The sequence below is a fragment of the Peromyscus maniculatus genome, chromosome 3 (genome assembly GCF_049852395.1).
Source record: "Peromyscus maniculatus bairdii isolate BWxNUB_F1_BW_parent chromosome 3, HU_Pman_BW_mat_3.1, whole genome shotgun sequence".
Lineage (NCBI taxonomy): Eukaryota > Metazoa > Chordata > Mammalia > Rodentia > Cricetidae > Peromyscus > Peromyscus maniculatus.
In genome coordinates, this window is record NC_134854.1 from 6,021,182 (window position 1) to 6,045,649 (window position 24,468).

Consider the following 24,468-nt stretch of genomic DNA (forward strand, 5'->3'; position numbering starts at 1 on the left):
GGTAGCAATGAAATAATTTTATGATTGGGGGGGTCACCACAACATAAGGAAGTGCATTAAAGGGTCACAGCATTAGGAAGGTTGAGAACCACTGCTTTATGCCATATATACAATATATTCTGAAAATATATAGGAACTGCCAGAAATTATTTCTTCTGGCCATATGTAATTTTCAGCAGGAGGACAAACTTTTCACACAGAGATGATTAGAGATGCATCTATCTTATGTATCTTAAATGAAAAAAATTAACTCACTGTGAAAGTATCAGGAGGAAAATATGAAATTATTAGAGCAGTATACTATTACTGCAGTCAATTTTATATAGTTTTAAATTAGTAATGTACCATTATATTTGTTTTCATTTCTCTTGATTGTAAAATTGAACTATGTATGGTCTGAATGTATTTGTGCATACGAACATACAAAAGTTTTAATAAAAACTAGCTTAGTCTATATTTTCCAATACTAAACAATAGAATATTTTCAGGATACTTTCTACATTTTCAGACATTTTCTTAAATTTTTTTCTGATCTCCAGGCTTTGCAGTTCAAGATTTTTCAGATTATCACACATTAAAAATATTTCTTGTGCAAATGGGCCCCTGTACAATTTGTACGGCTTAAGGGTCTACCTCAATTTTGTCTGAGATTTGGAAAGCATTCTGCTGTTCAGATATAGAAAAAGTTCCACCATTGCCCCAGATTCACTGATGCCTGTTGTTATCTGCTGTTCCCACCCCCAGCCTGTGACTGACTTGCTTTCTGCCCTATTTTACATTTTCAGGTTCCCAAACCAATAGGTTTAGACACCATGTAGATTTGAGGAAGATTATTTTTATGTAGCATAATGCATTCGAGATTGATCATGATTCATGCATATCAAGCCAGTATTTCTATTAATAACCAGGAAACATTTCACTGATGAATATGGAGTGGTTTATTAATCTATTCTTCATTGACAGTCATGTAGATTGTTTCCCATTTAGGAAATTATTCATAGTTTCTATATACATTTCTAAGATGTTTTACGCTGTTTTCATTTTGGAGTACTATTCCTAGGAATGGAATTGTTAGGGTGTATGTTACATGTATGTTTAACTTCATGTAAATTTGTCCAAATGTTTTCCATGTTAACATGAGTCTTCATAGTTTCAGTTCATAGCATTGTGGCCCACACTTGCTATAGTTATTTTAATCATTTTTAGACTTTCTAGACAGAGACTCATCTTTGTGAATTTAACTGACACTTTTCTAATGACTATTGATGTAGACTATGACTTTATGATACACATTTTTAAATTCAATTTTCTTTTGTTGTTCTCAGATACAGTCTCATTCTGTAGGCCAGTGTCTCCTAGAACTTACATTGAAGCGAAACTCACAGCAGTTCTCCTGCCTCAGCCTCTAAGTGCTGGTGGTGAGCCATGGTGCCTGGCTCATATCAGCCTATATCATCTTTGGTGAAATCTTTGCCTATTTAAAATAAGTTTTCATTATATCTCATAAATTCCTAGTGTGTCATTGATAGTTCTTTCTTTTTTTTCATTAAGAAATTTTTATTTTACATACAAACAACAGATCCATCCCACTCTCATCCCTCCTCCCACTACCCCCAAGCCTCCCCCCTAGCCCATGGCCATCCCCTCCTCTGAAAAGGTAAGGTCTCCCTATGGGGAGTCAGCAAAACCCAGTACATTCAATTGAGGCAAGGCAAGCCCCTCCCTTGGTATCAAGGTTGTGTGAGGTATCCCCACCATAGGTAATGGGCTTCAAAAGGCCAGTTCGTGCACCGGGGATGGATCCTACTCCCACTGCCAGGGGCCCCTTAAACAGACCAAGCTATACAACTGTCTCACTTATGCAGACGGCCAAGTTCAGTCCCATGCAGGCTCCACAGCTGCTGGTCTAAAGTTCAAGAGTTCCCACTAGCTTGGTTCGGTTGTCTCTGTAGGTTTTCCCATCATGATCTTGATGCCCCTTGCTCATAGAATCCCTCTTCTCTCTCTTCAAATGGACTTCTAGAGGTTTGCTTGGTGCTTGGCTATGGATCTCTGCATCTGCTTCTATTAGTTATTGGATAAAGGCTCTGTGATGACACTTTGGGTATTCACCAATCTGATTACCGGGGTAGGCCAGCTCAGGCACCCTCTCCACTATTGCTAGTAGTCCAAGCTGGGGTCATCCTTGTGGATTCCTGGTTTGGTTGGTTACATCTACACTTCCCTAGCACCGGTTTCTCCCTATCTTCATGATGTCTCCCTCTACCATGATATCTCTTTCATTGCTCTCCCACTCAGCTCCTGTTCCAGCTCAACCATCCCATTCCCTTATGTTCTCACCCCCATCCCCTCTCCTCTATTGCCCTCTCACCCCCAGTTTACTCAGGAGATCTCATCTATTTCCCCTTCCCAGGGCAATCCATGTGTACCTGTTAGGGTCCTCCTTGTTACCTAAACCAGAAGTTCTTTCTTATATGTGTTTTTGCAAATATTTTCTTCTACTTTTTGGTTTTTCTTTTCAAGCTCTTCCAAGTGTCTCCCATGGAACAGGTATGTTTAAGTTTCAAAAACTTAGCATTTGTCTTTTATCTGCAGTGACTTGATCTCACATCTAAGAATCCTTTGCCTTATCCAAGATCACAAAAGTTTTATATTTTCTTCTAGACTTTTTTTGGATGCCTTATTTCTTTTAACTTTTTCCTAAGACATGAGGTATGCGCATAGGCTCAATTTCACACTGATGTCAACTTGTTCTAGTGTCAGTGGTTGAAAGATTATGCTTTCTCCACTAGTTTCCTCTTTACTGTTATTGAGTACAAATGGAAAATGTATGCATGCATCTTTTTCTACACTCTTGATTCCATTTAATTGACCTGCAAGTCAGTTCAGCAACAAATCATTGTATTTATTTAGAGAACTCCTGAAAGTCAGGAATGTGTAGTCTCCAATCTCTCCCTAACATTTTTTTTGAAGTTCTAGTTTCTTTGCTTTTAAATGTAAATTATAGACATTGTTTACCAATTTCTACAGAAGGGACTCTGTTGGGATTTTGATGGGACTGTACTGTTTCTAGCTACAAAGCAGTAAGACAGAAAGCTGACATCTCAACAATACTCAGTGCATTGCCCATGATCATTGTATGTCTCTATGTTCTTCAATGTCTGGTTTCTCACTGTTATTTTTACAGGGTATCTTTTGGCAAACAAGTCCTATAATTGCAGGGGATACTTTAAAAGGGAATTTCTAATCATTGGGTGCTTATGTATACAAATGATTTCTGTAAACTGGCTTTGTGTCTTTCAACCCTGATAAAATTATGTGTTAATTCTAAAATTTCCATGGCAAATATTATACAATTTTCCACATAGACAGTGTACAAGCAATGTACCCAAAGGCAGTTCTACTCTTTCCTTTTCACTCTAACTTGATTATTTTTTAATATACAGACCTTTATTTTGCAGCATAGTTGAGATCAACATTGTATTACTTCAAACCAAAGGGCAAAACTTTGCAATATTGCAGTGGCCATAAATACTGCATCTTTTACACTCAACACCTCATCACACATTACCATGATTTTTATTTTCAAACTTTATACAGAATTTAAGTAATTTATAAAAATAATTTATTTATTTATGTACTTTGTATATATACACTTATATATTATATAATTTATTAAGTAATGTGTATATTAATTATAAGAATTAATTAAGTAATTTATAAAGAATTTAAGTTAAAATATCTTTGTGTCTACTTATTTCTTTAAAACATCTCTTGCCAGGCGGTGGTGGCTCATGCCTTTAATCCCAGCACTCAGGAGGCAGAGACAGGCAGATCTCTGTGAGTTCGAGGCCAGCCTGGGCTACCAAGTGAGTTTCAGGAAAGGCGCAAAGCTACACAGAGAAATCCTGTCTCAAAACAAAAACAAAAACAAAAACAAAAACAAAAACAAAAACAAAAAACTCTCATTCTTTATTCAGATTTTTTCCTACTGAAATTACCTTTATCTATAATAACTTCATTTAGTATTCTTTTACAACAAGCTTATTGGAGTTCATTATGCTTTCTTTCATATGAAAATGTCTATAATTTTTCTTCTGAAATATATTTCCCCAAATTAGTACTTTACTTAGGTGAGATATTGCATGCTTCTAATCCCAGTGCTGGAGAAGCATAGGCAGAAGGGTCTCTGTGAGTTTAAGATGATCATGCTCTATAGAGAGTTATGGGCTATCCAATGTCACATAGTGAGATCCAGAAGAAGAGAAGGAGAAAGAGAAGGAGAAGGAGAAAGAGAAGGGGAGGAGAAGGAGGAGAAAGAGGAGGCAGAGGAAGAGGAGGAGAGAATAGAAAAGGTAAAAGGAGAAGAAAAATAATTTGAGACTGGGAATTCTTCTCTTCCAGCAGATTAAAGATTTTTCATCCATTGTTGTATGGTCTCCATGGATTCTGCTGGGAAATTCATCATTTTGCATTTGCGTCATGAGGAAAGAAATGAAAATGAGGAATCAGTCATGTCTGCTCTCCTTTGCAGGCTGCCTGCTCTGACCTTCTTTGCAGTCTCTGGTAGAACCCAGTCCAGAGTTGTTATTTGTCAGGAAGGGTTGGCTTTACTGGGTCATGAACCCATAATAGAAGATAAATTGTATATAAAGTGTTTATGATACTGTCTGCTTTATCCTGAATATATTCTTAAACTTTCACTCACAGAGAAGGTGAGCTAATGGAAATGGGACCTAATTTACTGGAATCAAAACATTGCAGCACCATTTTTGGAGATATATTCATTTTAAGGCAGGGTATGCTGCCTATCATCAGGGCATAAGCAGGGTTTTATGTCTGATATTATCAACATCTGGAAATTCTTTACTACAATGCCTTAGATCCAAAACATATAGACACTTGGGCATCAGTTGCATTACTTACTGTATGTGTATAAAACACTAAAATAAGTCCATATTTGCCTTTGAAAAAAATCAGATCACAGATAGGAATCAGAAGATCTTACCTAGGGAGAAATATAATTCAAGTAGCAAAGTAATCAAAGAAGCATAAGATAAAGTAGAGACAGCGTGTTCCCTTTCAAAGAGTAGCCAACCAACACTGTGATCATCGCCATGTAAGGCAATGGAAAAAATAAGTTTACCTATATGTTTACAACGTAGGTAAGGAACTAGGAATGCTAATAGTTATTCAAAGAAAAGAGGTCAAATAGTGAGTATTGCCTGGTACATCTGTATGTTTTTGTCTGACTTGATCAAGACAAGTTGGTCACCCAGCAAATGTTCATGAATGAACCTAACTATAGGTGAAGGGATTTAAAGCCATGGCTTCCACTGAACAAGGTTCACATTGGGAGTAGTTATTATGTAAGATAACTCATAGACTGAACCCAAGAAATTTACTGCATAGACATAAATGAATATGAAAATAAATCAATTTGAAAATATCTATACATAAATTATTTATTCAAAGCTTTTTAATAAACAGGACCTATAGAAATTTTGAATGGTGTTAATAGAAAAAGTAGTAAGTGAATGTCAAGACTTCTTGCAAACCGACTATTTAAAAGCATGGGTTCTAATGATTACTATCAACTGAGAGGAATGCAAACTCAGTGTTGTTATAGGAAGACGCTGCACATTAGTATGTATAATATTGCCTGTGTCAGTAAAACAGTAAAGAAATGAAAGCCGTAGGAGAGAAAAAGAAGAGAGAGATATACTAAGACAGAGATGGAATGCACTCATAAGCTGGTTTATATACCTAGATGAAAATATAGATCATCTCTGTTGAGTGAGGAAGAGAGTATTTAAAACATGATCTATGAATCCTTGTTTGTCTTTGTGTATCATTTGCATGTCTGTCTCCCTTGTCACAACTAGCATCTGGTACTGACAGATTTCAAGAAAATTTTAATTTAAATCTCTGTCTGAGAAAATGTGAGCCGTCTTACCATTTCATCTCTAGCTCCCTGCAGCCAATCCATGGTTCATCAAGCAAAACTTCTTGGGTAACTACCTGCCTTTGATAACCAGAACTCTGCTATCTAGAACCATAACATGAACTGGATTCTCTCTCCAGTACTCTTTGACTAGGCACATTTTTAAAATTATATGAATATATATTAAATCATTGAAACAACATTCTTCATATTTCTCCCAAATAATTTTCTCCTCTATAACACTGTTTCGAGTAGAATTGCTAGTGTTTATTGAAGATACACCAGTTTATAACAAATATTCAAGAAATTTTAGACTTGGAATTTTCTATGGATATATGTATGGACAAATTGTGGCTCTCAGTATCTTCCAACTGAATTAACAACAACAGATGGGAAAAATGAAGGCTGCCACCTTAAAGCAGTATGGGCTGCTGACCTAGACACCATTTGTTTACTTTGAGATTCTGTTTCTGCTCTTTTCTTTCAGACTCAAGACTTCTGAAGGACTCTCATCAACCTCCTTATACAACAGTTAGGTTGAGAAAACTAATAGATAAAATAATGGATGCCTTCTTTTTTTTCCTTTGCCTTAGAAAGGAGTGAGATCAGAATGTATGGAAGATAGTTTTTTTTGTTTTTGTTTTTGTTTTTTGTTTTTCGAGACAGGGTTTCTCTGTGTAGCTTTGCGCCTTTCCTGGAGCTCACTTGGTAGCCCAGGCTGGCCTCGAACTCACAGAGATCCACCCGGCTCTGCCTCCCGAGTGCTGGGATTAAAGGCGTGCGCCACCACCGCCCGGCTTGGAAGATAGTTTTATAATGGTTTTATTTAACTTTAACATGGATTGAAACTGAAATGTTCCATAATAAGATTTGTAACATATTAGTCACTTCCCCATTGCATCAGATGACAGAGTTGTGAAGTAATAACAGAAATTGAATGTGTATTTCAGCCACATATCCTTCTGGAGCTGAGTTTTGGAAGGCAAGGATTAGATATTTGAGTTTCATAAACATTCCTTTCTATTTTGTTTGGATTCAGTTAGGTTTTTGCTTTTGGTAGTAGGGATTGAACTCAGAGATTTGCACATGTTAGGCAGACTTTCTACCAGCCCCTCTCATGTTATATAGAGTACCATATTTTCAACAACTCAGTTAAATGTTTCAAAATAAGCCAGTGTTAAGTGTTTTCTGTACTTAACCAGAAGACACGAAAGAAATAACTGAATGACAAGGAAACTATTTAAAAAATCCTCCTCTTCCTCCCTGTGAATTTCAGTAAATCCTCCTTATCTGCTGTAAATTCATAATAAGTATGTTCTCGTTGCTGTGTATAGATGGAGGCATTCTACTTATCACAAGGGAATGTGGTGTGTTGTTGCCTTAGCCATTTGCTATTGAGCAGTACAGCTTCCTTTATAATGAAAAAACTTAGAGCAATCTGCCTGCAGAAGACTCTATACACAGCACTTAGTAGCAAGAGGATGATTTTATGACCATCCGACTGTGTGGTGACAGTGCTGAGCACTGGCTAAGACCATGGGGTTTGCAGTCACACTGCTCAGACCCTCCTCTCTGCTCCATTCATTACTCACTATGGCTGCTGCTGAGTCTGGTTCTCTAAACGTCATCTTCCACAAATGCAGGCTATACTGCACAGCATTGTGAAGAAAACTCCAGAGAGGTGTTCCCTAAAATTACAATGTTTGGCACGTGGCCAGTAGACTCTATCTCCTAGTCATTAACTGTTTTAGACATGTTCGAGGCCATTGCTTGCATTCACTGAGCTGAAAAAAGAATTGCCTTTTACATTTTCATATGCTTCCATTTTCTAGGTCCTACAAGCAAGTTTAAGAAGGGGATGAGGGCTGGGTCAGAGTGGGGAAGGTTAGGTGGGGGTGGGGGAGTAGGAAGAGGGGGATCTGTGGTTGGTATGTAAAAAGAATAATTTTTTAAATAAAAATAGTATATATATATATATATATATATATATATATATATATATATATATATAACTTTTGTGAGACCAAGTCAGCTAATCCTCATATGAACCAGATCAAAGAAAATTGTGGACTCTAGACAATAGAACATCCTCTTTGGAAATGCTATGGTTTTCGGGAAGTTGCCTAAAGTCTTAATGTCAAAGGAAATAGTCCAGAGGAAACCATCCCTGCAGCTTTGGATAGCAGCAATATCAATCCTATTGTTTAAACTAATATTTAAATCCTTGAGTAATGAGGGGAAGCTGAGTGCTTTTCATTCTTTCCTTTTTTTTCTATATTCTTTTCTTCTTGGTGTCTGGCTATAGTCGCTGCTTGTAGAGATTCTAGGAAGAAGGCAGGAGCGGTACAGTGCTAACAGAAAAAGATGATAAGGAGAATGTAGCATGAATCTTAAATGGTCTTATTAATAAAATCAAACCTGAAGCAGGTATTGGGGTGAATGCTGGAAGATCAGAGAAGCAGAACAAGCCACAGCCACCTCACTCTGCCAATTCCTCAGCTGATCCTGTTTCCTCAGACTGGAAGCCTCTGTGTCCTCATGCGGAATAGATCTCAGCTGAACTGCTTCTCGGAAGCCTGAAAGCTTAACCTGCACTAGTTCCTGGTCCTCGAGCCTTATATACCTTTCTGCTTTCTACAGATTAAAGGCTCACTTCCTGGGATTAAAAGCGTGAGTCACCATGCCTGGCTATTTCCAGTGTGGCCTTGAACTCACAGAGATCCAGACAGAGTTCTGCCTCTGGAATGCTAGGATTAAAGGTGTGAGTGCCACCATTTTCTAGCCTCTGTATCGAGTGGCTGTTCTGTTCTCTGACCCCAGATAAGTTTATTAGGGTGCACAATATTTTGGGGAACACAACACCACCACAGGAGGAGGGGATGGCTTCATTAATTATATATCACTGTAAGCTTAAAATAGCATATTCACTTTTTTAAATGCACAAGTTTAAAGAGGGGGAAAAAGCAAAGAGTCAGCACTGACTTATCAGCTCCCAAGTGTTTGCACTATCTCATCGAATCTTCGCATTGATTGCACAAGACGTTCCATTGGATTAGACGGGTCATCTTGTGATGACAAAGTTCAGTGGTTTAAAACAGCAAGGCTGATAGAGCAGGCGATTCTCAAAGGCATTGGCCATCCATAGCACTATAGCTGTGTACTTCATCATGCTAACACATACTTCTTAGATTGTTCCAGAAATGAAGAGTAGTTGCAAACTCTCCCAAGCCAATGCATCTTCCAGAACTGATATGTTACTTCTATTCGTCACTCATGGCTCAAACAAATGCATAAGCTCGAAAAGGAAGAGAATGCACAGCTCATAGGAGGAGAGTTACAGATACTGACAAGCAGTCTTGTTTGCCCCTAAAAGGCAATTTCCCTTTTTGAAGATGAGAATGTGAGATTCTGGAAGACATGGACATCTGAGACAAACTCATGTTCCCCTTTAATAAGCTGTTGGGATACACATCCCCCAAATCTTTTTTCTTTTGTATCTTGTTGCTTCACATACATTCACTTTTACATTCACATTAATGCAACACACAAAACAAATACATTACTTCCCTGGGGAGCAGTGAAGGTTGTAACTCATATCAAGGTTGGATCAGTGTCCCAGTTTTGGATGAGACACTGATACTGCATCATGTAGTTCCTTTACTGATATTGAGATAAATATTTTCAATTTCATAGTCCTATTTTGTTTTGTTTGCTTTGCTGTTCCAAAGTCCTTTAGCACTCATGAGGCCGTCAGGAAGCTCTGTGTGCACTTCCAGCCCAGTAAAACCATGGCATGTAGTTCAAAGAGAGGACACCAATTAAGCTAAGAACATTTTCCAGATTCAAGAGAGCCTCTGCATTTAGAGCATGGTCTATGGATCAGTGGAGATAGTAGTTCAAAGGGACCAGTCAGTTTCGTAAAATAAGCACCTTGGTTACCCATTAAATTTGCCTTTGTAAATAGAGCAGAGCCAGCTTCTCTTTGATCTTTGGAAGACAGTTCAGCATGCTATACATAGCACAGAGATGAAAGCAGATGAGGCTGCTTAATGTGAAATACACCACCGAGTGATATACAGCTTTGAAACTGCTGGGAGAGGCACACGTCGTTTGTAAGTAATATCCTTGTTTTGTAGTATTTTCATAGGGCGGTTGACATTAATTTCAGGGTTTTAAAGATTCATATAAATAAACAATGGGCACTGCAGGGAAAGTTATAAAACATGAGTCATAAATATGATCAATGGTCCATAATCGCCTGCATGTACCTATTTCCTTCCTTTAAAATTACATCTTACACTCACGTTATTTCATAAAAGGTCCTTTGTCAATCTCTCTGATGCTCAGGACAATGATTTTTTTTAATTTAATAGAAATGCTTCAATGACATACATTTGATTTTTTTTTTCACTAGCTGGTTGGAACGGCTCGTGTTTGTGTTGGTAGGGGATGGTGTGTTTGAAATAGAAAATAAAACACATTGTACTTTCTATCTCAATGACCAACTACTTGCTCCTGGTAACTTGTGTCTGAGGCATATCTCCCCTCCAAATGTCAAATTTTATCTTAGTTTTTAATGGCTGCAAGGCAAGGTCATTAAAGGTCTTCTCATATCTAGTTTTTTCTTTATTCTGTGTTTTGCCATTTTAGTACAGAATTTAAATCTAAAGGAATAAATCCCTGTTGGATTGGATTTTAACAAAGGTACGAGATGACATAGGGAGGGGCCTGGGTGGGATACAGTAACCGGTTTCCGCCCTCACTTATTTCACCCTGTAGAATTTCTTGCGAACAAATACACATGATATGTGAAATCATCTTACTTTAACCTTTTCTAATGTTTGCTTCAAAAATCCTTATTTTTAAAAGGGCTAAGTTATCTCCAAAGTCTGAGTTTTCAGTATTTACCAGATTACATTTTCTTTAATAAAAATTTTAAAGTGCCTACTTTTCAACTGTTTTTTATTTCCAATAAAATAATTTTATTTATTTTCAATAAACAATATCTTCTGTATTTCACTTAAAATTTATTTTTCAATAATGCTTATACTTGACAGTATGTCTTCATGTTTTAAAAATAAGTTTTGATATCTTTAAAAATTAGAAGAAAATTGGTTATAGACAAATACACAATTATGTAATGATATCTTAGATGCATATATGACCAAACACATGATGACTACACAAAGATACTCTGTTCAAATCTTTGGCAGCTACATGGAAGTGGTAGTTTGTTACAGCAATAAAAGAAAAATAATAAAGATTTTGGCACCAGGAATGCATTTGCACCTGTCCAACACATATCAGGTGTGTGTGTGTGTGTGTGTGTGTGTGTGTGTGTGTGTGTGTGTGTGCACGCACTGAGGACTGAATCTAGATTGGGTGCTCTTTCACTGAGCTACAGCTTCAGCCCATTTCATAAACTAGAGAAAATAAGTGTGAAGGAACTCAGTTTAATAATAAGAAATCTGAAAATGTAGGTTGCATACACAATTTTGCTTAATAACTTTTTATATGTATAATTTATATCTCCTTTTTAATGAAAATAGCTTTATTGATTTTCTCATTACACTGATAATAGAAGAACATTAACACAGGAGAAAAACCCCAAGCATAATCCAGTCCAAATTCATTTCAACTATTGTGAATTTCACCATTTTAAAACATCTGCAGTTAGCATTTTGATGATTTTTATGGAAATTGGAAATATATTCTATTCTTATACCAAATCATTATTTCAAGATAATACTAGACTTGTAATGACTTTAAATCAAGATTATAACACTTCTGACCTATACTTAATGTTGCCAGAAACAAGTCCAGGATGACCAATTAAATTTGAATTTTGAATAAGCAATGAATACTTTATTTTTGGTCAGTCCCTCTTGGACATACTAAATAGAAAAGAATATGGTTTATCCACTATTCAAATTTAATCAGGTACCCTACGTTTTTATTTTCTATGTGTAGCATGCTTCCAATATGATTTGGCTACCTTAACTAAGAACAGGTGATTGAACATACAGTTAGATGTTCTGAGCACATGTTGGCTTGACAATGTTGGGCAATGCCTATAAAAAGTAAGAGCCTCATACTTATCAATTCTCAGATACATTTTTTTCATATTTAACATGATTAAATTACAATCAGTGGCATTTTCTAATGTTGGTTGGACAGAATAGATTTGTATTTTATTGCCCACAGAAGCTTGTTATCACCACTAGTATTGAAGGCAACATATAGCCATAAATGTGTTTGTTAATCAGCAAACCATTCCAGGAGCATTTGGAGGAAAGACTGTAACTACTGCTGCTAGATATAGCCATGTTTTTGATGTGTTTCATTAGGATCTAGGATGTGCAATTATCAAATCTGAAGAAAAGATATATGGTTTGGAAGAAAACCTTGGATCTTTTCTTGGAAATGCTGCAGCCTCAATGTTATTGGTGGTACAGAGACAAGGTGTGTAGAACAGCATCAATGCCAATAACGTCAGGTCAAAAAGTGGCTGAATATAGTTAAACTCCAAGTGAGAAATACTACTTGGACTACTTTAAGTGCTTTGTTTTCTATTTGCTGTAGACAGTAGAGAGACATGGTAGAATCTGACCAAAATTAATCTGGGAGGACCTTTAGTTAGCATACGATGGTAAGTCTTAACCCCCATCTTTAAGAAGGTCATCACAGAATCAGGCAGATGTTCAGTGCTTAAGAGCACTTGCTTCTCTTGCAGAGGAACCAAGTTTGGTTCCCATTAGCTACATAGTGGCCGATAACCACACATAGCTTCAGGTCCAGGGATCCGGACACCTCCTTTTGACCTTCTGGGCACCACGCATTTATATGGCGCACATATATGCTTGCTGGCAAAACACTTATCCACATAAATAAATAAATACATACATAAATAAAAAAACAAACAAACATAAACAAATTACCTGGGAACAAAGGTTAATTGTGGAGTAGTAGCCCAGCATGCACCTGTCTGTGGGTTTGTTTCCCAGTACTTCTAAAACTCACAGGGAAGCAAGCAAATAAACCAACAAGTCACATGAGATTGTCATATTTTAATTGACAAAGTTTCATGTTCCCTAACGGAACATAAACTAATGTTCTATGCAATACTTACTAGGAAGTGAGCTGGAGACACAGCTTGATTGATAGAGTCCTTGCCTAGTCTGCAGGAAGCCCCAGATTGGATCCTAGCACTGCATGATCTGAATATGGTAGAAAACATATGTAACATCAGCAATTGGAAGAGGAGATGACGGAAGCCAGAAGATCAGACAGTCATGGTCATTCTCAGTTACATAGCAAGTTCAAAGCCAGCCTCAGATACACAAAAATCTGTCTCAAAACAATCAGACAAATATTAAAGAATCACACTATCAGTAGATCAATAAGAAGTTAGAGTAGATGAAACACAGTATTTGTTAATGATTTGTTAAAAGTGATGTTGAGTTTTGAAAAATATGTAACTCTCGTTATGGCTTTCATAAACCTAATTGATAATGGAATTATGTTTTATGTAACATAATTTACTCTTTAGAAGTAGTTTTCAGTGGGACTTCATTATGGAGACAATGTCATACATGGCCATTTTTGTCATTGTTATGCTGGGATCTCATAATAGGGTCAATGTTAAGAAGGAATTGGTGCTGAATAGAAACTAAAATAGTGATCCTTTTTTTCTTCATTGTCCATTAGTTTAGCTAATCTGCTTGTTACCTTTCTTTGAAATTATAATTTAATTGTAGCATTTCTCCATTCCCTGTCTTCGCTCCAAACCCTCCCATAATGCCTTCCTAATCTCCTTTACATTCATGGGGTCTTTGTTCATGAATTACTGTATGTACATATGTATATACCTATATATTCCGAAATATAACCTGTTCAGTCCATATAATGTTATTTGTATATTTGTTTTCAGGGCTGACCATTTGGAACTGGACAGCCAATTGGTGTGCTCCAGCCTTCCTCTGTAGTTGCCTAGAATTGCTTGTTATCTTTATCCAGGAATTACTGGTTCCACAGTGGGTAGATTTAGGAAACCAGTAGGTAATATTGAAATAGATGTTTCAAAACCAGTTCAATAATAAAACATTTTTTTGCAATTTCTGCTGACAAGTAAAGAAATAAATGGAAGGAATACATAAAAGTCAAACTTTAAATGAAATAATTTTAGTAACAAATATGTAATTTCATTTCTTGTATCCCGTATCCCCTCCCAGTTAGAGCATGTTCTAGCAATGATGAGGACACAGGAACAGGTAGGACAGATGTAAGGAAAAGCCTTGAACCAGCAGCTAGAGCATTTATAATGAAGTCCTGGCTGATGAGTAGTACACCATGTCTTCTCTCTCCTCTGATTATTCTCTGCAGTAAGCCTCTTAGCACTTCTACTGTGACTTTGTCGGGGCACTTGGAGGGAGTTTCCATTCCTGATTTTGGAACTGAGGGGATTTGAGAAACAGACAATGGATCCTAGAAGAGACAAAAAAGAAGCTGAGCAGCTTCTAGGCCCGCTAAACTTGACATCAGTTTGAGATAAAGTATTAATGGAACCTGAAAACACTGCAGATGAGAACCCCAGTGGCGTGCATATACAGGCAGCATCCATCTTGACTCCTGTGGCAGGAAGCAGTGCACAGCTTCTCCCTGGTCCCTTAGCAGAACTCACTCTTTCTTCCTCCTTCCCTGCTTCCCTCCTCTCTTTCTACTTCTTTCCTCCTCTCCCTGTCTCCATCCTTCCCTCTTCCCTTCCTGGCACCCCTCCCCCCATATCTAGAAGGCAACCTCCCCACAGGATGGACACAGACGTTTCGATCTTCTCGGCTCCCTTGTGTTCAGGAGCCTAGCTTTGGAGGTAGTAGATGAGATTGAACAATTACACTAGTAATATTTAGTTTAATGCACTGGGAAAGGATTATCAACTTCACTTCTTTTCATAGCCAAAGCTTTGTCTTTTATCCATTCTTCATCAATAATAAAGCGGGTATTGTGAGCTTCATCTACTTGACTCCATATTTGCTTTCTAGTGTCCAGAACTTGCTGAGAAGGAAGGGGTGTTACCTATCTGGCTCCTTTCAATCCTGACATAAGTTATCTCAGGTTGATGTCATTAATTACCCAATCATATTCTTACCTTCTCTTCTTTTGATCCCATGTTATCAAGAAGCCCTAGAATGGTAACCTTAGTCTTTATAAGGCTTATTTCTAGGAAAATAACGTGTGCAGCAGATTTTAAGTATCTGGTCTCTTTGGTATTTATATTACTCCTTGTGAATTAACAAATAGCCATTTGATTTGATACTTCTCTTTTTATTAACCTGAGCCTGGTTAATATGTATCTCCCACAAGAGAAAGGTCAAGCCACAAGATAATCTTGACATTTTTATGCCAAACAGGTAAAGTTATATGCTTTATCACTTTATCTGATATGCTTTTAATATCAGGAAGAGTTTCATTATTTGACTACTGAGAGAAAAATGTATGATTTCTTTACATTCAAATATGTTCATCCTGAGGTGTAAATTATATTTACTTACCTCAAGAACTGGGAAAAATAAAATCAAAATCAGAGATATGGTTATTTGGTTGAAAGTTAATAGACTATAAACTGACTTGAAATTGGATAGTGATATGATTCATTTATAATATATATGAGTCATGTCAGCATTTTCTCTTTTTAGTTTTGAAGTTCTTATTACAACGTACTATAATCAATTTAAAGGGCTCACAATGTTTTCATGTCATAGAAAAGATACAGTCTTGTCTTAGGGCTATCCTCCAATTATTGAGAAGCTTAGAAAATTATGGTGTGGGGGGACGGCTCAGTGCATAAAGAGCTGGGCTTGAGTTTGGATACCCAGCACCCATGTGAAAGCTGGTGCCACCTATAAACCCAGCTAAGAAGGGCTGAGGTAAAGGGGATCCTTGGAGTCCACTGGCCAGCTGGCCTAGCTAATGAGTGAATCCTAGGTTCAGTGAGAGAACCTGTCTATGAAACAAAGTGGATTCCCACAAATAGACCAAACTACACAACTGTCACACATATGTAGAGGGCCTAGGTCGATCCCATGAAGACTTCCTAGCTGTCGGTCCAGAGCCTGTGAGCTCCTATGAGCCCTGGTTAGTTGTTTCTGTGGGTTCCCTTGTGATGACTTTGACCCCCACTGGCTCATACAATCCTTCCTCCCTCTCTTCACCTATTGGTGGGACTCCTAGCAGTGGTATGTGAGCCTGTCCCTCATGCTTGAGCTGGCTTTTGAGAACCTATTCTCCATACTGGGTTGCCTTGCTCAGCCTTAATACAAAGGGAAGAGCTTAGTCCCACCTCAACATGATATGCCATGCTCTGTTGACATCCATGGGAGGCCTGCCCCTTTCTGAACAGAAACAGAGGAGAAGTGGATGGGAGGACAGAGGGGAGGCGGGAGGAGGGAATAGGAGGAGAGGAGGGAGGAGAAACTACAGTTGGGAGGTAAAGTAAATGAAAAAACTTTATAATAATAAAAAAGAAAGAAAACAAAGTGGAGCGAGATAGAGGAGTGCAGCCAACATTTCCTTCTGGCCTCCACATAATGTGTACCTACATACACCCGTGCGCACTCATGCCATACACCACACACACACACACACACACACACACACACACACACACACACACACAAATAATTTTGTGAGTTTTTCTTTGTGGAAAAGGTTATTGTCAATGGTAGGCTTTTGTAACAGTGTCTTGCTATTCAGTCTAGACCAATGGTTCTCAGCATGTGGGTCATGACCCACATATCAGATGCCCTGCATATCAGATATTGACATTAAAATTCATAACAATAGCAAAATTACAGTTTTGAAGTAGCAATGAAATAATTTTGTGGTTGGAGGTCACAACAACATGAGGAACTGTGGTAAAGGGACCCAGCATTAGCAATGTTGGGAACTACTATTAGATTGTTCTCACACTCATGATCTTTCTACACTAGCCTCCCTAGTGTTAGGTATCACAGTGAGCTTCAAAATGCATTTTTTCATGTCTAGGAAGATGTAGACTTCACTTTAGAAAGGTTCAAGGGAATCAAAATACAATATAAATTTTCCATTAATGTGTACATGTTTGCTATAAGAAATGGCTTGTGGGTTAAGAGCACTTACTGATCTTGGAGAAGTCCGATGTTCAGTTCCCAAAACTCACCTGGCAGCTCACAACAATCTCTAACTCCAATCCAAGGGAATCCAGTACCTTTTTCTGGTCTCCATAGGCACATGTACTTGGGCACATTAACTGATACAGGCACATTTGAGTGCGTGCACACACACACACACACACACACACACACAAATCATATTTAAAACCCACATTTACTTTCAGTGATAATTACATATTCCAAAAGTTCCCAAGCAAGTCAACTTTGGTAATAATGAAGATGACTTTGTACCTTTATTAATATAATTGACCTAACTTCTTAATGACCTTCTAAGACATTTAGAAGGTTTTTCCATGTCTCTGGGCCTAGCATGATGTATGGATAGATGGCTAGATATGAACAAGCAGACCTTGTGAATTCCAGGTGAACCTTATGCTCATTTTCAGAACTTGAACAAGATAAGAATCTTTAAACTCCTACTTTTCTAATTGGGTGATAACACATTATAGTGGTGTAGTAAAGTTTTAAAGTATTACATCAAAAAGCTTGTTTCACAGCTGACTCAGTGGATAACAGATGACATTTGTTTTTGTTTTCACACCAGAGCATCTAGCATGCTAGAAAGATGTGAACCACTGAACCACATCCCTAGTTCGGACATGATTCTGATGAGTGTATATAAACTGAGATGAGTAAGGGTTAATTTATTGCAGAGGAATGAGTGTGTGTGTGTGTGTGTGTGTGTGTGTGTGTGTGTGTGTGTGTGTGTGTGCAGAACCAGCTGCCTTGACAGCACTCTGTTGCAGTGAATCATGGCTGGCTGCCAGACAGAGGCTCCAAAGCCTCTTGTGCAAAGTTAGGTGATGAGCTGCATAGTATAAATGATATCATGCTGAAGCCCTGACTTCAGATTTCGTGGGGTAGGAGGCCCACACAAACTCCCAGAGAGCTCATACTCATTACAGTCAGAAAAGTCTGTAAGCCCAACAATTATCCATATGGCCTTTTGGGATGTTTACTTAATTCTTTAGGATTTCTTCCCTTCATCAACTATGTTCCCAGGTATTTTGGTCCCATGACCATTGAACGCTTGTCTACCTCCCCTCTATCCTCATGATCATTGGAACTAAATGAACAGAATTTGAACTGTTTATGGAACTTGTAAAAAAATTATCTTTCATATACTGTTGTGACTGGCATAATTCTGATATGGCATTTTATATCAAGCCACAACTCTAGCCTGCATTCAAATAACAAACAAGATGGTCTAGAGTTGAGGTGTGGGGGTCTAAGATGTTGACAAGATTCTGGATGTCAAGACTCTGAAACAGAGTGTGCGGATTTTTAAAAACAGCTACATAAGCCGGGTGGTGGTAGCGCATGCCTTTAATCTCAGCACTCGGGAGGCAGAAGCAGGCAGATCTCTGTGAGTTTGAGGCCAGACTGGTCTCCAACGTGAGTTCCAGAGAAGGCACAAAGCTACACAGAGAAACCCTGTCTCGAAAAACCAAAAGAACAACAAAAAAAACCAAAACAAAACAAAACAAAAAACAGCTACATAAAAAGGAAAACAATTCGTCCTGCATGGCAGACTTGTGGACATTAACTAGTTTTCTGTGAGTTCTTTGGATATATAAAGAGTCCTTTTATATGAAATAATAGAGATGTGATCTAATGAATGCCAGAAGAAAACTGATACCAATTCCACCAAGAGAGCTGAAATAAAATGCTTAACCATCATTCCAAATCTACTTGGCTGATATCTTCAGTCAGGTGTGCCAGTCAAAAATTCCTTCTTGACAAACTGCTTTGTGGGAGACCAGCTCCCACTTTTTTATGACAGGGAACCCTTGAGGAGAGAGGGATAAGAGCGTTAGGTAGAAATACAGAAGTAGAAGGATAGAGGGGAGAGAAACAGAAACACAGGATAGCCTCGGGAGGGCCCAGATCATTATCCACCTACCCCTCCTGTCTCGTCTAAAGGGCTATTTATAGGAATGCCAAGAGGTGGAGCAAAAGACCTCCCCCTAGCTCAGCCAAGTGTAGATCCTTCCAATCACCTAGTAACCATGCACATGGTCAAGCAGTCCTCTAATGCAGCTCTGCTGGGTAAAGCAAGCTCAGATCTCACTAGGAAGCCTTTGTGGGCCTCCACATTGCTTCATGGTTTTTTCCCCAGACTAGTCCAGATGAAACTAAAGGTTTTAATTATAAAATATATTTTGATTAATTACATTTTTTTCAAGTGTTAATTACATATCTTATGATAATACAGGCTTGGGTTGAGTAAAACATTTTTAGTTATTATTTTAGAGAAGTTAATTATTTTAGTTTGAAAAATGTTTTGAGACTGTTTCTAGAATAATGCTAATCCATTCGAGGATGAGCAATGGAAATTATATTTAAAAGGCTTGCTGGCTAATGACAAATATAGATGAAAAAGATGATTGTAAAGTATAATTTGCCTGTCCAAGGGGTTGATGTAATGCGTTCTGTGAGCATTGGTGAAGGGCATGTAACTATCCTGGGGCTGTGGGAAGTTTCGATTTTTGTGTACTGTATTGGAAATGCCAGTGGGTTGTCAGCAGAAAACTGGATTTACTTGTAGCAATTTCAAGTACAAGTTAGAGATAGGGCTAGGGAATATTCACAGTCATGGAAAAAAATCAAATGCCTCGAGAACATTGCTATTCACAAGGAAGTGTGTTATTCTTCATGGTGAGTTTTTTTTTTCTTATAAAGGAAAGATTTTAATTGGCAGAAGTTCAGCCCATTGTCACCATGGTGGGGAGCATGGCAGCGTGCAGGCAGACGTGGTGCTGGAAAAGTGCTGAGAGTCCTGCATCTGGATCTGCAGGCAGCAGGAAGGGTGGGAATCACTGGGCTTGAGCTTTGTGAAATCTCAAAGTCCACCCTCAGTGACATTCTTCCTCCCACAAGGCCTCACATTCTAAACCTTTCAAATAGTGCTTCTCCTTGATGACCAAGTATATGGAGATGCAGAATTTGGAGTTTGCCCTGCTGGTTTGGGGTCTTGCTTTGGTCCAGTATTTCCTCACTGTGCTCCTTTTCCTCACTATTGGAATGGTAATGAATATTTTGTATCCATTTCGTATGCTGAAAGTATGTGATCTGCTTTTTTGATTTTGATTTTACAGGGGTTATGGTTAAGAGATTGGCATCAGTCTCAGAAGAAACTTTGAACTTTGGACTTTCAAAGAATGTTGAGACTGTGATAAACTGTGGGGACTTTTGAAGTTGGACTAAATGAATTTTTTATTATTGCTCTAAGCCTAAGAAGGTCATGGAGTGAAATGTGGTTGTTTGAATGATAAGTTTTAAGAATATAGGAAAATGAAAACTAGTTTTAAGTATTATTTTGGGTGGCTTTAGATCTAATAGACAAAGATTTGATCATTTTTGTCAGGAATGATGCAAGAAAAAGCAAACTCCTTGGTTGGTTGTCCTAGTCTCAGATGCACAGTGCTTTTTGCTAGTTCCTATGACAGTCTATGAAATTAGTAAAAAAATTAATAAAAAATTGAAAGCAATAAAATAGCTACAAGTTGATACCAAAGGGTCAAATGTTTCAATTTAGCATACTTTCTTTGTGACTCTAGATATATTTTGGTCTATTTAAATTTTATTATGTTTTTCTCATAAGGTCAAATATGTGCTTTTAGTAAGGGGACCTGAAAAACATACAGAAATTGATGAGACTATTAAATCATTCTGAGTCTCTTAGTTCTGCTTCTTCCCTAGAGTTACTTATTATTCCTATATTTTCTACAATACACACACACACACACACACACACACACACACACACACACACACATATATATATATATATATATATATATATATATATATATATATATATTCACATGCTCAATTGTATTTTCTGATCTGTCTTATTTTGGGGATCATAAAAGCATTTCTATGGCCACTATTCCTGTAGCTATAGGGCACTAGCATAATCTAGCAAAAATAACTAAAAAATAAAATATCCAGATCTGTTATCTGGTTATTTTTATAAAGTGGGATAAATCGTTCAACAGCTTAGTTAGTTCTGGATTAAATTTCTAGCCATTTTTAAGTATGTAATCTTGGAACCTAGTTTAGGATATCTAAAAGGAAGTCTCAGAAATGAGAAGGGGACAAGCTAGACTATTTCAGGTAAAAGACACAATATATACAAAGATCCAGGGAAAGAAAAAGGCCAATATAGTTGAAAAACAAAAAGTGATTGACAAGCTGGGCGGTGGTGGCGCACGCCTTTAATCCCAGCATTTGGGAGGCAGAGCCAGGTAGATCTCTGTGAGTTCGAAGCCTGCCTGGTCTACAGGGACAGGGCAGGCACCAAAACAACACAGAGAAACCCTACCTCAGAAAACAAAAGAAAACAAAAAAAATGAAGAGTGATTGACAAGAAAGGACTGCACATGTGTTTGATGATGAGTTCAAGCAAGGCTTAATAACTGTAGGGAAGAGCTTGAATGATGGTTCATCAGGCAAGGGCACTCGCTTGTGACCTTGGTTTCACGTTTGGAATTCACGTAAAGTTGGCATGAAAGAACTGACTCTACAAAGTCGTCCTCTTGTCTTCACACACACACTGTGGCACACACTCATTCTAACAGTCAAATGCACATGCACACGTGTGCATGCACACACACATACACACACACACACACACACACACACACACACACACAATCATGTATGTGAATGTGAGCACCCACCTACACAAGGAACCAGGGTGATGAGTTTGTATTTCACTGTAACTGCATGAGGAATATATCTCAGTGTGTAGGCTTGCAAATTACCTATTTTCTCTGTGTGTTTATGGTCTCCTTTTTAGGGAGAGTGGATTAGTAAGGGTAATGCAGATGTGACACAGGCTGTGGAAGCAGTCCCCCAGGGGCATGACAGGCATTTGCTTAGGTTGATGGCAGTAGACACAGACTGAGAAACAACTGAACATCTTATTGGAGTAGAGTTGATAGAACTTACCATCCAAGTGACTACACCTAGGGATAAGAGTGACTGGAGGATTTAAAACTCGATTTCCAGTTGGGAAAAAATATTTTGAATAAATGGTGGTAATTCACCGCTTACTTGATGAGCAGTGTGGTAGTCTACCATGGAAATACATTGTATACATTAAACCTGAGATGATGTGTGAGTTTGGATACAAGAGTTTGGAGTTCCAGGCTAGGGTCAGAGTATACCTGTAATTTAAAGCCGGAGAACTAATTAGGACTATACAATGGGATGGAGTGACTGTGGAGCCAAAGGAAAAGAAGACAAACAGCTGGAAGAGACAAAATGCTCAGCCATGCAGCTGTTCTCTACCCTCAGAGCCCCGCAGAGTGAGCGGGCTCTTGAAATTAATCCTGGGTTAATTTTGCGGGGTAGGAAGGGAACAGTAGAGACATATATGAAACCCCTAAATAGAAACAGCTGCTCGCTCTTCTGCGTCGTAACCCGATGACTATTTATTTAGCTTCAGTAGAATACTTTGTTATAGGAAATATTCTTTGGCCGTGCGTATCTGACATTCTACCAATGCTTCTTTGACTGTATGGATACATTCACAGAAAGGCATTTTTAAGTAGAATTAGAATGTTTACAATGTATAGAAAATTTGGAGACATCATATGAGTTATTCCAATGAGCCTATGCTACTACTAAACTTGTAATGCTCTGTGTGTCATGGAAAACGAAGCCTCCTCTATCTATGCTCTGTACAGTTATCAAAGAAAGTAAGGTCACGTTGGAAATTTGCCTCTCCTAGCTCTGTTTCGTAAGTGATTGTTTTTTAGTTGGCATTTACTGGAAAGCAATAATTTAATAAGCCCATGATAGCTTTTAAATAATTATTTTGCAGACTAAGAAGTTTTTCTTCCTTCTCCTTATTTGGCCTCAAAGCCTGGAGTCTTTTGTTTGGCTCTGTTTTCTTTCTTTCCTTTTTCTAAGGCCTGAATGAGTTGAAAATCTAAAGCAACCCTGTGATGGTCTGTACTGGGGTTACTTAGTTAAAAAACAAGTTCAGCAAGTTTTAAAGAAAAGACCTGTTGGTTAAGTAGAAGGCAAATATTTTCTTTAGTGCTGAGTGGGAAAGGGGAAGTCTCAAGTGACATGTCACTGCCCATCACTTCTCACCAAAGCCCCCTTTATCGCACAGAATAGGGAAACAAGGTAATACATTTAAAATAAGGTGAATTTACATTAGTAAAAAGCCCATTTCCTCATATAATACAGAAAACGGCATGCTTTTATCCAGCACCTCTGATTCTGTTTTTGTAAGAAAAAAAACCCCAAGTTCTTACAATTATTTGGATATGTTTTTGACAAGGATGGACTAATTAAGGATGACAAAAGGAAGACACTAAATATAGAAAGGAAGACTAAAACAAGTATCTTCTTATGGCTGTCCCACTGTGAGCATGTGGTGGAGCCAGCACATCCCCTCATCCCAGATGCCTCTGAAGGCTTTAATGACCCCCTGGAAGACAGCCATGTCTGTGCACAATAGTAGTGACCTGAGATTTGCAATAAACTCTAGAGCAAAAGATTTTTCTTAACGGTGGTGATCGTAGTTCCAGAGTACTCAGTTTGAAAAGGGGAGAGCCAACATGTTCTGTGTTTGAGCTGTGAAAGTTAAATATTACTGACGAGGTTTGGTGTCTGCTACTCCGGGTGCCTTCAAAGTTTAAAGGGAATTTGTTCCAATGAAATACTCAAACTCAAAGTTTCTTTGGGAGTATATTGGAGTTCCAAAGCTTTCTGGTCATGACACAACATTCACAAAAGAAATGCTGTCCTTGTTGGAGAAGCCCCATGTTAGCTCCATAAATAGATATTCTTCTACTGAGGGACCAGGGCAAGAAAGGAGGCAAAATGTCATGATTTTCCAGCATCACGCCAAGCAACATCACTGGGGTAGAATTCAACAGTGGGAAAGCAAGTTCAGTCTTGTCTCTGAATCTGCTTTAATGATGCCTGCAGGCATGCTGAGGTAAGGCGGCCTTGTTGAAGGACAGAAGGGCATAAAACCTCGCAGTCTGAAAAGAGAAAAACCTTGTTGTTGAATATTACTTTAACTGTGTAAAGGTGTGTTACATTTGTTTATGCTGCATTGGTTTAATTATGCAAAGATGTGTTGCATTTGTTTCATCTGACCTGCCTGAGGCACCTGATTGGGCTAATAAAAAACTGAACGGCCAATAGTTAGGCAGAGGAGGGATGGGTGGGGCTGGTGGGCAGAGACAATAAGTAGGAGGAGAAATCTAGGCTCAAAAGAGGAGACGAAAGAATGAGAGAAGAAGGGGGAGGAAGAGGGGAAAAGAGAAGGACATGCCGGGGGCCAGA

At 38.2% G+C, this 24,468-nt stretch overlaps 1 protein-coding gene across 1 annotated transcript in view; it reads left to right on the plus strand.

Moving 5' to 3' along the window:
• Positions 1-9,710: 9,710 nt before the first annotated feature.
• The window catches only part of Tspan12 (tetraspanin 12), a 94,841-nt gene continuing 80,083 nt past the window's right edge, over positions 9,711-24,468 (plus strand). Inside the window, exon 1 of the mRNA XM_042272823.2 lies at positions 9,711-10,056. The gene's annotated coding sequence lies outside the window, so the exon portion shown is untranslated. The remainder of the gene's footprint in view (positions 10,057-24,468) is intronic.